Here is a 15146-nt window from a genome sequence, read left to right as displayed (position 1 = left end):
TTGTCCAGGCATATCTCCCGAGTGGTGCAGAGAGGGGTTTCCCTTTTGGGTTGCTCTGGCATGAGTGTTGTGTTTTTAATCGCTCAGCATGCTGGCTGGCCTTTTCTCCACTCCTTGTGAGGTAGCAGGGGAGCGAGCCTTGTAAAGATTAAATTTGAATTTTATATCTGGGGTGGCTTACACTCAGGCCCCCAAGTCAATTAGCCAGTGCTCGAAGTGCTAGCGGGTGTGGCCAAACATGATTACAACAATGTTGGTTCGGTGATTCCATTGTATAGCAGCTCTCAACTTTTTTCATCTTAAAATGTAATGCATAGAACATTTTTGATGACAATCAAAATATGTTTATAATGCAATTTTGTTGAACAATAAATATGGCCTGGCAATCGTTTCCTTAAATGCAACATGTAGTTGTCTCAGGGTAATTCTTTGTCCGTTGATAGTGGTCTGTAATGCAGTCCTTGTGTCTCTTACTACTACAACGGGTATCCGTGCATTCCCCTACCTGTGATCCGAGACCCCAGCTACATATGGGGGTCAATACCTGGCCCAAAGGAGTGACTCACCAACTGTATTTTTGCTGTTTGATTTATACAGTTGAATTTTGTGTGCTTTCCCAGAATACAGGGGAAGGCTGCGCTCGGCAGCCATTGGTTGCCAGGGTCAGCGGGCTAACCTGAGCGGCCAACAGGGGCACAGGAAGGGGCTTTTAAGCTGCGGGTTCTTGAATATTCATATTGCTCCCTAGTCTGCAATGCCCCTGCTGAACATTGATGCTCCCTGCTGCCCCTGAACACAAGCTTTTGAACCCGTCTTCCTGTCCCTTGATTTATGATTGGGGGGTAAGTAATGTATTGTTCGCAGTCCTTTGTTTTTCCAGCTTTTGTTTCTTGTAGGTGTATTTTCATGATTTGTCTTTTGTTGCAGGAATGGAGTCAGGTTTGGCCACAAAGCTAGATGACGTCTTGGCATCTCAAAAGCGAAGGCAGGCAAATGTTGAAAACATTTGGCTTCACCTTTGATCAATATGGGGCAGAAGTACTACCACCTGTAAGGCAGGACCAGGGACGTGCGCTACAGTGATTATCCGTGGCCCTCCGGGTACTCTATGGCACTGCCAAGGGATTGTTGGGAGTTGGAGCTTGAGCCAAGGGACCAAGACTCACCCCGATTTTCCAGGCCCATCTCCTGGAGGGTGCCAGTGGATTCCTTTTGGGTTGCTCTGCCATGGGTGCTTTTTAAGGGCTTAGCTGGCTTGCTGGCATTGGCTCCTCTCCTTGTGAAGATCAGGGGAGTTTGTCTTGTAAAGATTAAGGGCCTGAATTATAATTTTGGGGTCTGATCATCCTCTGCCAGAGCAAGGGAGTATTTCGTCGACCTGGCGGAGCTCCCAATAAGCATATTTTTAAATGTCCATCGTGCCGAGGGACATTTCAAGCATTTACAGGAACCACCATCAAGGTGGTTCCTGCAAATGTATTGTAACATTGCCATACAGCAAAGTTACAAAAAAAGTTTTTTCTAAAACAAAATCCCAAAGCGAGATTTTGCTTTTGGAAATAAAAAAAGATAATAATCCCCCATTGCCATGGGAGTATTCCCTTATAGTGACTGGAGCGGTTTTGCAGTTTTTACTGCCCCTTACCACTAGAGTTTTTCTGGCAGTGATGGGCAGTAAAAACTGACCTGTACGTCTGTCCATCTAAATTTGGGGCGCAGACATGCAGGTCAACTTCGGATGGCACTCACTTTGTCGGGCCATCGGAGGCATGTAACCATGGTGGATATGGAGTCGCCATTACACTAAAAGTCTGTCCACATGTAAATCGAGCGGGTGGCCAATCATGATGACAGAAATGGTACCCGGTTGACATATGATGGAGTGCCCTTTCCCCCAGCATATAAATCATCACCTAAATGTGAATATTATATCTGCAGGCCCAGTAGCTTGTATTTGGGCCCCTAAATTAATAAGCAGGTGTTCTAAGTGGTAAGAGGGTGGCCAAAAATGATTCAGCAATGTTTGTTATGTGATTCTAATGGGTAGCAGCTCTCAACTCTTAAACTTAAAATGTAAAGAATGTAAAATGTTTGATGGTAATCAAAATATGTTTTTGTTGCAATTCTGTTGAGCAATAAATATGGCCTGAAATTGTTTTCTCAATGCAAAATGTGTTTGTCTCAGGCTAATTCTTTGTCTTTTGATGGTAGCCCACAAAGCAGGCCTTAGTTCCCTTACTACTACCACCAGAATGTTACACTCGATTACCCTAGGGTGTCTTGGTGCCAGCTTTGATACTGGAGAGGAGATGTGCAAGAGGCAGTGGCGGCTGCTCCTGGGAAGCAGTAGTGGGATGGGGTGTGGAGGGATAAAGGGGGGTGTTAAAAATACACTTTAAAAAAGGTCACGTACTTGCAGGCCAACCAGCTGGCCGGCTGTCGCTTCTCTTCAGTCCTCTCAATCCTCTTCCTGGCTTCTTTTCAAACAGGTAGCCCCCAGACTCCCCCTAAGAGCTTTCTGAAGGTAATAAGATGAGGTGCGCTCTTGAAATGATGTGGTAGGGCCGTCCAGGTTACTGTTGTTCCCAAAAAGAAGCTCCTTCCTCCATAGGTGGAGCCTTTCAATTTGGGAACAACAATGTATTTGGCTGTGGCAGATCGTAAAATATGACTGGGGGTGTACCAATTGAAACTTTGTTGAAAAAGTCGGGTCCTAAGCCATGAAGTGCCTTGTAAGCGATGTATAGTGCATTGAACATGATGCACTGCCTGATAGGGAGCCAGTGGAGGTTTTTGATGGCAGTGGCTCCTGAATGATGTCTTGGGATGTTCAGAAGTCTTGCCATAATATTTTGCAGTATTTGTAGTCTGTTAAGGATGTATTAGTGTGTGGTGAGTAGCAAGCCTTTGCAATAATACAGTTTGGTCATTATCAGAGATGCTATGAGGGTATTCTGAAGGTGAACTGGAATAAACTGAAGAATTTTTTTTAGCATTTTCAAAGTGAAAAAAGTGGAGGAGGACAGGGCACTGACATGATTATTATAACTTAATTTATTGTCAATCGAAATTCTCAAGTTCCGAGTCTTGGTGACAGGAGTTGGGAGAGGGCCCATCTCTGTTGTCCGGCAGGAGGGGACCAGAAGTAAATATGTTCCCCAAAAAGCATCATTTCTGTTTTCCCAGCATTCAGTTTAAAACAGTGTCTGCTCATCCACGTGCTAATTGCCTCACTGCAATCGCAGAATCTGGAATGTATACCTATGTCCCCCTTGTTCAGTGAGATGATAATTTAGGTGTCAGCTGCGTAAGAGATCAAAGAAAAGCCAAAACCTTTGATTACACCAGCTAAGGGTGTGAGGTATATATTAAATAAAGTTGGGCTGAGCGACGCCCCTGAGGGACCCCACATGGGAAAGAGAAAGGATGAGAGGCAAATTCATCCAGCCTAACAGATTGTTCTCTGTCTGATAGAAATGATTTTAATAGATGCCAGGCCCAACCAATGACATTGATTTCAGTCAGAGGTCCCAACAGCAGTCCATGATCTACCCTGCCTAAAGTTGCAGAGATCGAGCGCCTGCCTGATATCCTTGGTGGCCTTGTTCAGAGCTGTTTCGGTGCTTTGTTGTGAGAAAGTGCCCTCTTTCTGCATGCTAGCTCCCACTTTTTGCTGAACTGCTGATGTGCTTTGACTGAGGGTTTCCCTGGGCTCCTGCCAACCAGGTACCCAGGGCCTATGTTCTTTCCCTAAAACTGCATTGAAAACAAAACCCAATTGGCATCTCTGGCTACAGATCAGCCCCTGGTAAATGGTACCACCGGTACCCAGGGTCCTGTGACCAGGGAAGACCTCTAAGGGCTGCAGCACTTATTGTGCCACCCTTAGAGGCCCTGTACCATTACACTCACACACTGCCTTTGCAGGCTGCGTGTTTTGGTGCAGAACAAAGTGAAGAGTTGACATGGCACACATCCCTGTGTGCCATGCCTACAACCACCTGCCCTGGCATAGATCAGTCACCCCTCTAGCTGGGTGCCCTATACCAGTGGTGAGGGTACAGGTGCATGAGCCCTGTATCCCTACAGTGTCTAAGTCCCCACCTCGAACCTGCTCCAGCAAAATCCTGGTGTGTCCTGCAGCCAGGAACCTCGAGAAACCCGCAGGACCTGCTTGCCTTCAATCCCAATGACTCTGTCTCCCATGAACACTGGATTTGTTCAAACAAAAGACTCCAGCTCCGCAAGGATCCGCGAGTTTGCACCATTCTGCACCTGACGCCTACGGCCCGAGTTCAAGTGGCCCAACACCAAGAGGAGGTCCCCCAGCAATCCTGACCCAAGGTCCTGTGACTCCTAACCTGCCTCAAGCCTCCTGCCTACGCCTGCAGCCTCAAACCGGATGGTCCCTCCAACCGCAACCAGGAGCTGGTAAGAAGACCCTAAAAGGCCCCCTGCACCCGATGCCCCACGGCCTTGGGTGACCCAACCGACAGTGCCTAACTGACCCCCGCATCCCACCTTACCTTGCCAAGTGGTGTTCAAACACAGAAGACCTTCGTCCCTGAGCCTGCAGTGCTTTTGCAAACCGGAGACTCCCCCTGTAGCTTTTACAGGGCTTCTGATGCCAAAACAGCACTTTGCACCCGGCCGCCCAAGTGCCGCTGAGGGTGCATCTTGTGTGCTGGCCTAAACCCCCATGTGCCCTGAGCTTAAGTCCAGTAGCTTTGCTCCCACAACCCAGTGGCCTGCTCGTCAGCAGCCACCAACCAGATGCCCCCTATACTCCATTGGATAACATTGGGCCTCAGCACTCTGCACCCGGCCGCCCTAGTGCCACTTAGGGTGTAACAAGAGTACATCCTTGACCCTGGGGGACCCCTGAGTCTAACTCCAGACTACCAACTCCCACAACAAAGTACTTACCTCTGAACTGATAACAGTATTTTCCTCCGTAGGAAAATATTGACTGTTTTTCAATGAAAAGTTTCTACGTGAAGAGTTGGAAAATCTAAAAAAATCCTTTAAAACTGTAACTAAATAACCAACACGCTTTTACTTACCAGTTTACAGGAGATGTCCCAGTGCTGCATCCAGGCATACTGCACTGTGTAAGAAAAGTAATCTGAAAATTAACTTACATGATATTTTACTAAAAATCCCATACAAAGTATATGGACTGTATTCTGAAAAGCATTGCATTATCAGTAACACTACTGTAATCAAATCAAAGTAAATTTACACTTGCAATCCAAACTGTATTACAACTGTATATTTACTGCAAAGTATTTATCATTTACCTGTGCCAGGCTTGCTTGGTTCTAGAAAATAAAGTAACTAAATGAATATTTTTATACAAAAACAATTGGTCTGAAGTTCAGTCTTTGAGTGTGTACAACAAATGCTTAACACTGTCCTCTGATAAAGCCTTACTGCTCGACCACACTACCACAAATAGAGAGTATGGTGCTTTCTACTTTTACCTTTGCCTACCTTTGGGGTTCCACTGAACTCTGTGCACACTCTTTCTCACTTTGGTATAGTATATACAGAGCCATCTTCCTACATGTGTCTGCTGTGGAAGCCTAACTGAGTGGTGCCTAGCTGATCATTAAGTTGGATATGTTCCATCAGCTGGTTACTCATAATTTTTTCTATGATCTCTAATGGGGGGGGGGGACAGGAAATGGGCGGCAATTGCTAGGGTGTTTCGGATCATCAGATCAAGCAAGTGTTGCTTTTTTTAATAAAGGGAGTATGGAAGTTTTCTTCCAGATGGAAGAAAACCTACCGGTCAAAATCATGCGCTGGGTAATAGCTGTAATCTGAGGGGCCACTAGTTTAGCCACCCAGAAGTTGATTTGGTGGCGTTGATATAGCCCGTCATGTTGAGGGGTTTGGCCAGTGCACTTGAAGGGTGCTTCAGGACAGACCAGCAGGTAAGCATCAATGCGATCTCCTACCTGTATTTGTATCAAGCTACCTATAAACTTGTGTTTTTGTAGGCTTAGGGCATTCCATTGGTTTGCCAAGAATTATGCTAAGATTACCTCCTACCTTGCTAACGGTGCAATAAAGCTATCTGAAGCGACTTAAGGGTGCTTGTTTGGTGTTAAACAAAACACCTACACCAACAAAATAAAAGTCAACGTTATGCACTCCAGTGTCAGGGGCTTCACCTCGCACAGTATCTTTTTTAGCACTGCGAGGTGTTCCCGGGTTAACAAGAGGCCAGGTTTATTGTCTATAAAGGGTGATTGCTGCAGGGACAGACAGCAGGACGCCATTTTACGGGCTGTTTGAGTTTTGATAGACAAGACTAAGAGCTCATTCTTCAAAAGAGAAAACGAACTAATGAGCAAACAAATAGCCTTGAGAAACAGAAGGGTATTTTCAGGCCTCAAAGTGAGGACGACTTTCCACCAGTTAAGCTGATCACACAGGGCGGCGCCAGACTGGAGGCTTCCATCTTCACCTCCTGCTGCCACATGTCCAACGGGCTCCACCCCTTCCCTCGGACAGGTGCTGGAAGGTTCGCAAAGCCAGTGGAATCAATGGTTTTACATGTGCCGCTCTTAGTGCCAGCGGAGCCACTTCAGACGGGCAGATGAATTGCGCTTATTTCACGTAGGCACAACCGTGTTTACATTGCTGAATCGTGCACAGAATGCCTGCCCTATGCTTGTACAATGGGGTATGCGCTGTATTGTAAATGGACACAGAAGTTAATGGGGGGGAAATATTGTGTTTATAAATGATAACTGAACAGTATTATGAACGCAACATCACTCTTCCAGGTAGTTATTAACGGGGGTGAACTTAAAGACTGTGATCAGTCCTCTGTTCTCTAAATATCAAGGTGGGCCCTCCCTGTACACAATAACACTATTGCAATTTGGACTCTTGAGATATTGGATTAATGAGTAATTTGTTTCGCAAAATATGTTTATTACAGGTCACTTCAAAATTCCTCCAGATCGAAAAGATTCCTGCCAGTTTGTTTGTTTCAGTTGATTTCAGTGTTCAATCATCACAGCCTTGGCCCTACTCCGCTCCTTTCTCAAGGAGAGAGAACAAACTGTAAGTTTTGGATCTTTCGCCTCCAATTCTATCTCTTTACCAGGTGGAGTCCAAAAGGGCTCTTCACTTAGTCCAACATTGTTTAACATAGATGTCAGATCTTTGGCCACTCTTGTCAAATCTTTTGGGTTCTCCCTCACGTCGTACGTGTATGGCACCCAAATAGTAATATCTCTGACCAAAAGGAATAATAACCCTAATATTAGATTCAATACCTGTATGACTGCAATCAGTGATTGGATGAGCTCAAATTGTCTTAAGCTAAACTAGGGAAAGACCGAAGTTGTTCTCTTCAGTAGAGATACCTCTTTTTGGTCACCAAGTTGGCAGCCACAAGAAATGGGTACTCTCCCAGTCCCAGGTGACAAAGTTAAGAATTTTGGAATCCAGGTTGACAGTAAACTCGCCGACTGCGACCAAGTAAAAGCAGTAATCTCTTCTGCTTTTTACACCATTAAAGTAGTGAAGAAAATACTACTTTGGGGCCGATTCCGATCCGGGTCGGAAGGCACCGAACGTGATCCGGCCGGAAAAACTACGAGCCGTACGCGTGTTTTCCGCCCGACTCGTACAGCTGTACGAGTGAGCAAGTACGATGCGAGCTATATGAAATTCACCGACCGAGTCATTTCCGGGTCCGAACCGCTCCGTACGTCTCAGTCGTAAGCTAACCGTGGCGTGCAATGGATGCGATTCACGACCGAGCCAGTACGATGCACGCATCGGACAGCCTGTGCGAGCCGGAGTGTCCGGCTCACAAATCGTCCGGGTGGTTGCCTTTGTGGGTCCGCGTCAGACCCCCTGTCACCCGCAGACCTACGACTCGGACACAGAGGGAGACCCAAGGGTCCCCCCAACACAGACATGTACGGTGTGGATGGTACCGACGCGTACTCACTGTAGGGGGCGCACTTGTCCGCGACGTACCCATTTAGTCAATGGGAGCCCATGTATGCATTGTACGACCGGCTCCCATTGACTTCTATGGGAGTCCGACCGAACCGAGTCCGACAGCATACGGCCGCATCGTACTCGCTCGGTCGGACTGCAGGACTCCGGATCGGTCGGAAAACACTCCGGATCCGGCTCGGTCGGAGTGCTTTCCGACCCGGATCGGAATCGGCACCTATGTCTCCCAGAGGAGCTACGGAAATTACTTGTCACCAGCCTTATCTTGTCTAAACTTGACTACTGTAATGGTCTCTATCTGAATATTGAATGAACTTTAATTCTTGAACAAACTCCAAGTCATGCAGAACACTGCTGTCCGCTTGCTTCTAGGGCTTCCTAAATACCATTCCACCAGACAAGTGCTCCGCAAACTCCACTGGTTCCAGATCCACTAAAGAATCCTTCAAAGCCCTTTGCATCATCCATAGGACTCTATATGGGAAAGGCCCAGATTATCTCCACCAAGGGTTTAAAGGTACTGCCCTTCCAGAAAATTACGCTCGGGAGTGAAATAAATATGATAGTCCCTAGCTACAGACTTGCTTCTTGGGGAGGGTTAGGCTTTATCCTTAATGCCACAAAACTTTGACACTCCCTTCCAGCTTACATTAAATCCATTCCGAATCAAAGGCCTTTCAGAAAGGCTATAAACTTAATTTAAACAACTAGCATTCCACAATCTCATGAATCTGTGAGCCTCCTTATTGCCAGGAGCAGTTCGTATTCGGTGAAAGAGGTGGGGTAGAAGAAGAAGAGACGGGGGACAACTGAGATTTAAAAAAAATTGCAAAAGTACCTGCTGCCACATCACGTTGCACTCTCCCTCCTCTCCACAGCTGCACGCGGGCACAAGTTCCCAGCCTGCCATGCGGCCAATCCTGAAGCGGCTCTCACATGAGAGAATCTTCAGGATTGGCCTGAGCGCCATTAATGTGTGCTCCAGAACAGACTGGGAGTCTGTGCCTGCTCTCCCCAGCCCCAGCAATGCAGCTGGGGTTGGAGAGAGATCACTGCACATGTAGTTTTTAGCCAGCCTGAGACCGCTGGCCAAAAACCACATGTGCAGTTTAGGTAGAGCCCACCACTCCCCTCCAGCTGATCCTAACCCTGGCCCTGTCCTAAGCCCCGCCCCAAGTTAAATAAAATGATAAAAAAATGTGTTTTTACCTTTTTTTATTATCTTTTTATTTTTGACATATTTTAAACTGCTGGCAGGGGGGTGACGGTCCTCCACCATGGCGAGGAGCCGCTGCTGCCTATTGCTGAAGCAGCGCTAAGATCCTTCGGGTAAATGCTGAACTTAACAAATACATTATAACACAACATAACAAATAGTGGTTGTTACATGTGAGTTGTGTCTGAAATGAGTGTCCAGCTGTGAGTTCCCTGGGAGGTATTCCCCACATGAGACACAGTGTGATGTTGCAGAGTTCAGCAAATGTATGAACCTATGCAGCGTGTGCCGCACTTTTCTTTTGTCTTGCTACTATTTCCACTGGGGACGCCCATGTGACACATGTCCATTATTTACCTATTCTGTCCTGAAATGTTTCTCCTTTGCCTCGCCTCCGCCACCGCTCTTACAGTTTGTCTGTCCTCTTCTTCACCTCCTCCCCCCATCTTTCCATCTCTCTTCAATGCCAGGATGTGCCTTGGCTATTTCCACCCTAGCCATCCTTGATTGACCGATTGCACTAAAAGTGGTCTTTTCTATTTCTCACTTATGGGACTCTCTTGCAGCACTTGTACTTTAAAGGTCGAGCATTCGAGAGCTCTTGTATATACTTTAGTATACACTTATATATGTATGTACTTTGTGGGCTATGGAGATCAGCCCTAGGACTTGTCTGCTTCCGCTTAGGAATGTTTTTTTCTGTTCAACTGGCTCTATTTAATTTTCTTGATTGAAAACGACCAGCAGAGGTCAGTAAAATAAAAGAATCACTTTAGCATTCTCTAGATTCCAGTCCATAGAAATTGTCTTCCATGAGCACCCGCAGACAACAATATTTTTTCAAATCTTATATTTTCAGTGATATGACCACCAAAGGCTCTGATTTTATATTAAAAACGGAGCTTTGGACTATACCATTTCCCTCTGAAAGGCAATATTTCTCTCCATGTGTTCCCATACCTGGCGTGTCATGCAGTTAGGTGCTACTTTCCCTCCATGTTAAAGAATAATAGATGTTTCAGCACAAAGGCTAATGTGCTCCATAGCTAAATACATATAAGATCCCAAAGGCGAGACCGATTGCATTGCAAATGCTTGTTTTAAAGGACTTGCGCGTCCATTTTTTCAAAATAGTATGCGTGCTGACACTCGTGGGAGACACCCTGTGATGCATTTATTATTTTTGTTTTCATGACTTGCCAGTTCTGCTTTGAGGCCAATTATGTCTCAGTGAACCCAGTTATGTCATGTCCACATAAGGTGAAATGCTTTGCTCAGAACTAGCATAGTTGAAGTAGATTCATCAAATATTATGCATACATATATTGCTTAGCTTTCTGTAATTTTTACGCCTTAAACTGGAGGTTACAAATCTTGTAGTCAAAAGGATATAACTGTCACAGCACACATAGTGCTGGTACACTGATGAGGTGTCACTAGTGATCCAGTATTATTTAGGGGCCGATTCCGATCCGGGTCGGAAGGGCACCGAACGCGATCCGGCCGGAAAAACTACGAGCCGTACGTGTGTTTTCCGTCCGACTCGTACAGCTGTACGAGTGAACAAGTACGATGCGAGCTACATGAAGTTCACCGACCGAGTCGTTTCCGGGTCCAAACCGCTCCGTGCGTCTCGGTCGTAAGCTAACCGTGGCGTACAATGGATGCGATTCACGACTGAGCCAGTACGATGCACGCGTCGGACAGCCTGTGCGAGCCGGTGTGTCCGGCACGCAAATCGTCCAGGTGGTTGCCTTTGGGGGTCCGCGTCGGACCCCCTGTCACCCTCAGCCCTACGACTCGGACACAGGGGGAGACGCATGGGTCTCCCCAACACAGGCATGTACGGTGCGGATTGCACCAACGCGTACCCACTGTAGGGGACGCACTTGTCCACGACGTACCCATTCAGTCAATGGGAGCCCATGTACGCGTCATACGACCGACTCCCATTGACTTCTATGGGAGTCCGACCGAACCGAGTCCAGCAGCATACGGCCGCATCGTACTCGCTCGGTCGGACTGCAGGACTCCGCTCGGTCGGAGAGCACTCCGGATCCGGCTCAGTCCGAGTGCTTTCCGACCTGGATCGGAATCGGCCCCTTAGTCTGAGGAGACTTTATTATGGAATTCAGGAATTTGCCTGACGGGAGGTGCATGTCTCAGGGCCTTTTACTTATGTGTGTTTTTGCCTTATGACAGACACCCGTATGAGTGTTGTGTAGAAAATGAATAAGCAGGAGTTTGGAGTAGGAGATTAAAGAGTTACAAGTGTGAAACAGGGCACAGTCTCCAGGAGCAACAGATATTAACAGGTAACTCTGGTAGAAACCTTCGCAAAGATTACCACTGGGGTAAATTACATTTTTGTTTCTAAACCACAGGTGTATTTCAATCAGTCAATCTCCTTTCGTCAGTAGAAGTGCTACAGAATAGAGGGAAACTATCAGATAACATGTTCATCAGATGAGCTGTACATATTCCAATCATTAAGCAGCATTGTCTGGAATGAAAGCAGTGACCTACCTGGTGTGGCTAAGAGAATGGTGCAAGATAAGTGTAAAGGAAACTAACATGTGGGAAATGGACTTTCATCCCTCTACCATCTGCCCTAAAGAACCCACAACCCAGCCCATCCAATCAAGTATGAAATCTGGGAGCGATTATAGACTCAAATGTCTCCCTAATGGCACAAGTTAACAAGTTAGAGGTGGACCATTTTAAGTAATGCTATTTCCACAGCAAATATCATGAATTTTCTTCAGTACCTACATGCCAACACCATAGTATTATCACATTTAGGGTATACAAACAGTAAATGCCATTTGTATAATCTAGGGAAAATACAGAACAATGCTTCAAGACAAGACCTCAATCTACATATCCAGACTCACATTTTATCAGCCCTTCAATCATTACACTGGCTATCCGTGGCTAGATGTATCTATTTAAATCAAAGTATTTTTCATGCTGAGTTATCAATGGCATTGGACCCTCTCTTCTTCCATCATCGACCCTGTATCTTTTTTTAAACCAGACCTCTACACTTTAGGTTGACCCACTCTTCATTAGACCTCTATTCAAAAAGTCCTGCTTGAATATGGAGCATTATAAACCTTGATTTTCCGAATCACATCATTCTGTGGCATAGTCCTCTGCTGATATCATAGAAAGTTTGTTTAAAAATCCTTCAATAAATGTGAAACTGTTGAAATAATTTAAAATTGTAATGTAGCAGATAAATGTAAGCATCAGCGTCTCATGGAGAAACAGACAGTTCTTTTGTGAGGGTGCATAGACCGAATATCGAGTTTTAAAAATCGACATACACAAATATTGAGCTGGAAATATCGTGATACAGAGATATCGACAGCAAGAATATAGTTGTCAAAAATATTGACTTTATGGTAAGAAATATCATTTTTGAAAATATCGAAGTTAGTATTATCGTTTTCAAAAATATAGTTGTTTAAAATATCGATTTTTGAATTAGTGTTATGTATTTTAGTATGTATTTTAAAAGTATGTGATCTATTTTTTGTATAAGTATTGCTTTTGTTTTTTAATATATGTATTACATTTTTAGAAGCTATTAATTTTATGTTAATTACATTTTGCGTTTTTTAGTTCTGTAGCGGGTTGTGGGTTTATAGGGGAATAGGGTGGGAAGTAATTTAATTATAATAAATTAATTAATATTTTTTATTTATTAGCATTTATTTAATTTAGATAATGAAAAATTGTTATGGAAATTGTGTAATGATTTTTAGGTGTGTGTTGTGGTGTTTATTGTGGTAGAGGGTGGAAAGTACTTTAGGTTTCATTCATTAATAATTAGTTGCTCATTAATATTAATTCATTAATTGATAAATATTTATGGTAATTGTTTATTTTTATTTAGTGTGTGGATTCTGGTTTTATAGGGGTAACTTTTGGTGAGTAAATTAATTTTTATTTGTTTTAATTTGTTTTTTAATCAACATTTGTTTATTTGATTAATTATGTTAATTATGGAAGTACACTTTTTAAAAAATGTAGATGTGTGTTGTGAATTGTGTGGTGTTATAGGGTATTTTCATATATTTTCTTTTTTTGTTTTTTAACATCTTTTGTATTGTAGTTGATATTTAGTATGTTTTTAATTTTGAATTGACTTCAGTGGGAATATTAATTTCTACCCATCCTCTATCCAACACTTTCCCTACTTTTGCACTCACTGGAGTGGGAATAGTAATTTGAGCCCCTCCGCTATCCAACACTCTCCCTACTGTTGCACTCACTGGAGTGAGAAAAGTAACTTTTTCCCCTCCGCTATCCAACACTTTCTCCAACTGTTGCACTCACTGGAGTGAGGATAGTAATTTTTACCTCTCGGCTATCCAACACTTTCCCCACTGTTGCACTCACTGGAGTAGGAATAGTAATTTGTACCCCTCCTCTATCCAACACTTTCCCTAGTGTTGCTGTAATTGGAGTAGGAATAGTACTTTTTACCCTTCCGCTATTCAACACTTTCCCTACTGTTGCACTCACTGAAGCGGGAATACAAATTTTTATCCCTCCGCTAATCAACACTTTCCCTACTGTTGCAGTAATTGGAGTGGGAATAGTAATTTTTATCCCTCCGCTACCCAACACTTTCTACTGTTGCACTAACTGGAGTGGGAATAGTAATTTTCACTGCTACGCTATCCAACACTTTCCCTACTGTTGCACTCAATGGAGTGCAAAATGTAAGTTTAATTTTTTTTAAATATTTTAATGTTTTAATTTATAATGTTTTTTAATTAGATTTTATGTTATGGGTGTGTGTATGTATATATATATATACATTTTTATATATTTATAACATTTTAAAATAAATTAAATGTATTAGTTTATTAATTGTTTTAAAGTAAATATACATATATATTACATTTTACATATGTATGTTTACATTTTTTAATTCAATTTATTTATTATATTTGTTAAAATGTACATTACATTTAAATAATTTTTCAAAAGTAAATTTTATTTAATGTATCTAACAGTCTTTTTTACATATAAAAAAGATTTTGTACATCAATATTTTTTACATTGATATTATTTTTTCGATATTTGTATACATTACATTATAAAGATAGGATGTCGAAAATCGATATTTATGTGTTGACATTTCTGTATGGGGATATTTTGGTAATCAATATTATGTCAGTGATCCTTTTGTGAGAACACCTGTCCACAGAATGGCTGCTCATCATTTCCTTCCTTTCTCAGCTTGAGAGGGTGTGCACAGCAGCACAGTATGGTTATATCCATCCGGTGATACTTAAAGCACAGCCCGCAGGCAACTTGCGGCCCTCCTGACTTTTGCTTGTAGACCCTCGGTGAACAGCAGCCCTGGGCTGCTGTTTACCTAACTGAGCGGGTCATTAGGATTGAGTGGGGATCGGGACCGCCCTCAATGCATGCGGTGGTCCCGCACTACAAATTAGGATACGACCGCTACTATGCTGGTTGCATCTTGCTATTAATTATTGCGGCAGGTGCTGCTGACTGCAGCACCCGCCGCGATGCCAAAAAAGCAGGTTGTGCATTTCACTGCACTACGTGGCAGGCACCACACGGTGCCTGCCACTTAGTACTGTGAAATGTAACAGTGCACCCACACCTCCCCCCAACACAAGGGGCCCCCGAAACAAATCCCCACCAGCCTTTCCATGGCGGTTTCGCCACCTTGGAAAGGCTGGCTGTGGCCAGCATCCTAATTTGGCGAACTGTGCCTGCTAGGCACCGTCATCATTTTAGCCTATCTGACCATCCGCCAGGCAATTGTACTGATTGCCTTTGGTGGTTCCGTGGCGGACGGTCTTTGCGTCCGCCACGGTCGCAGTCTGGATCCTCCCACCATCGTAATGTGGCAGGGAGAAAAATCGTGGTCTGATAGCGGAAGGCCTGCCAC

This window comes from Triturus cristatus, chromosome 3_2 (assembly GCF_964204655.1).
Source record: "Triturus cristatus chromosome 3_2, aTriCri1.1, whole genome shotgun sequence".
NCBI classification, from domain to species: domain Eukaryota; kingdom Metazoa; phylum Chordata; class Amphibia; order Caudata; family Salamandridae; genus Triturus; species Triturus cristatus.
This window is presented reverse-complemented; position numbering follows the sequence as displayed.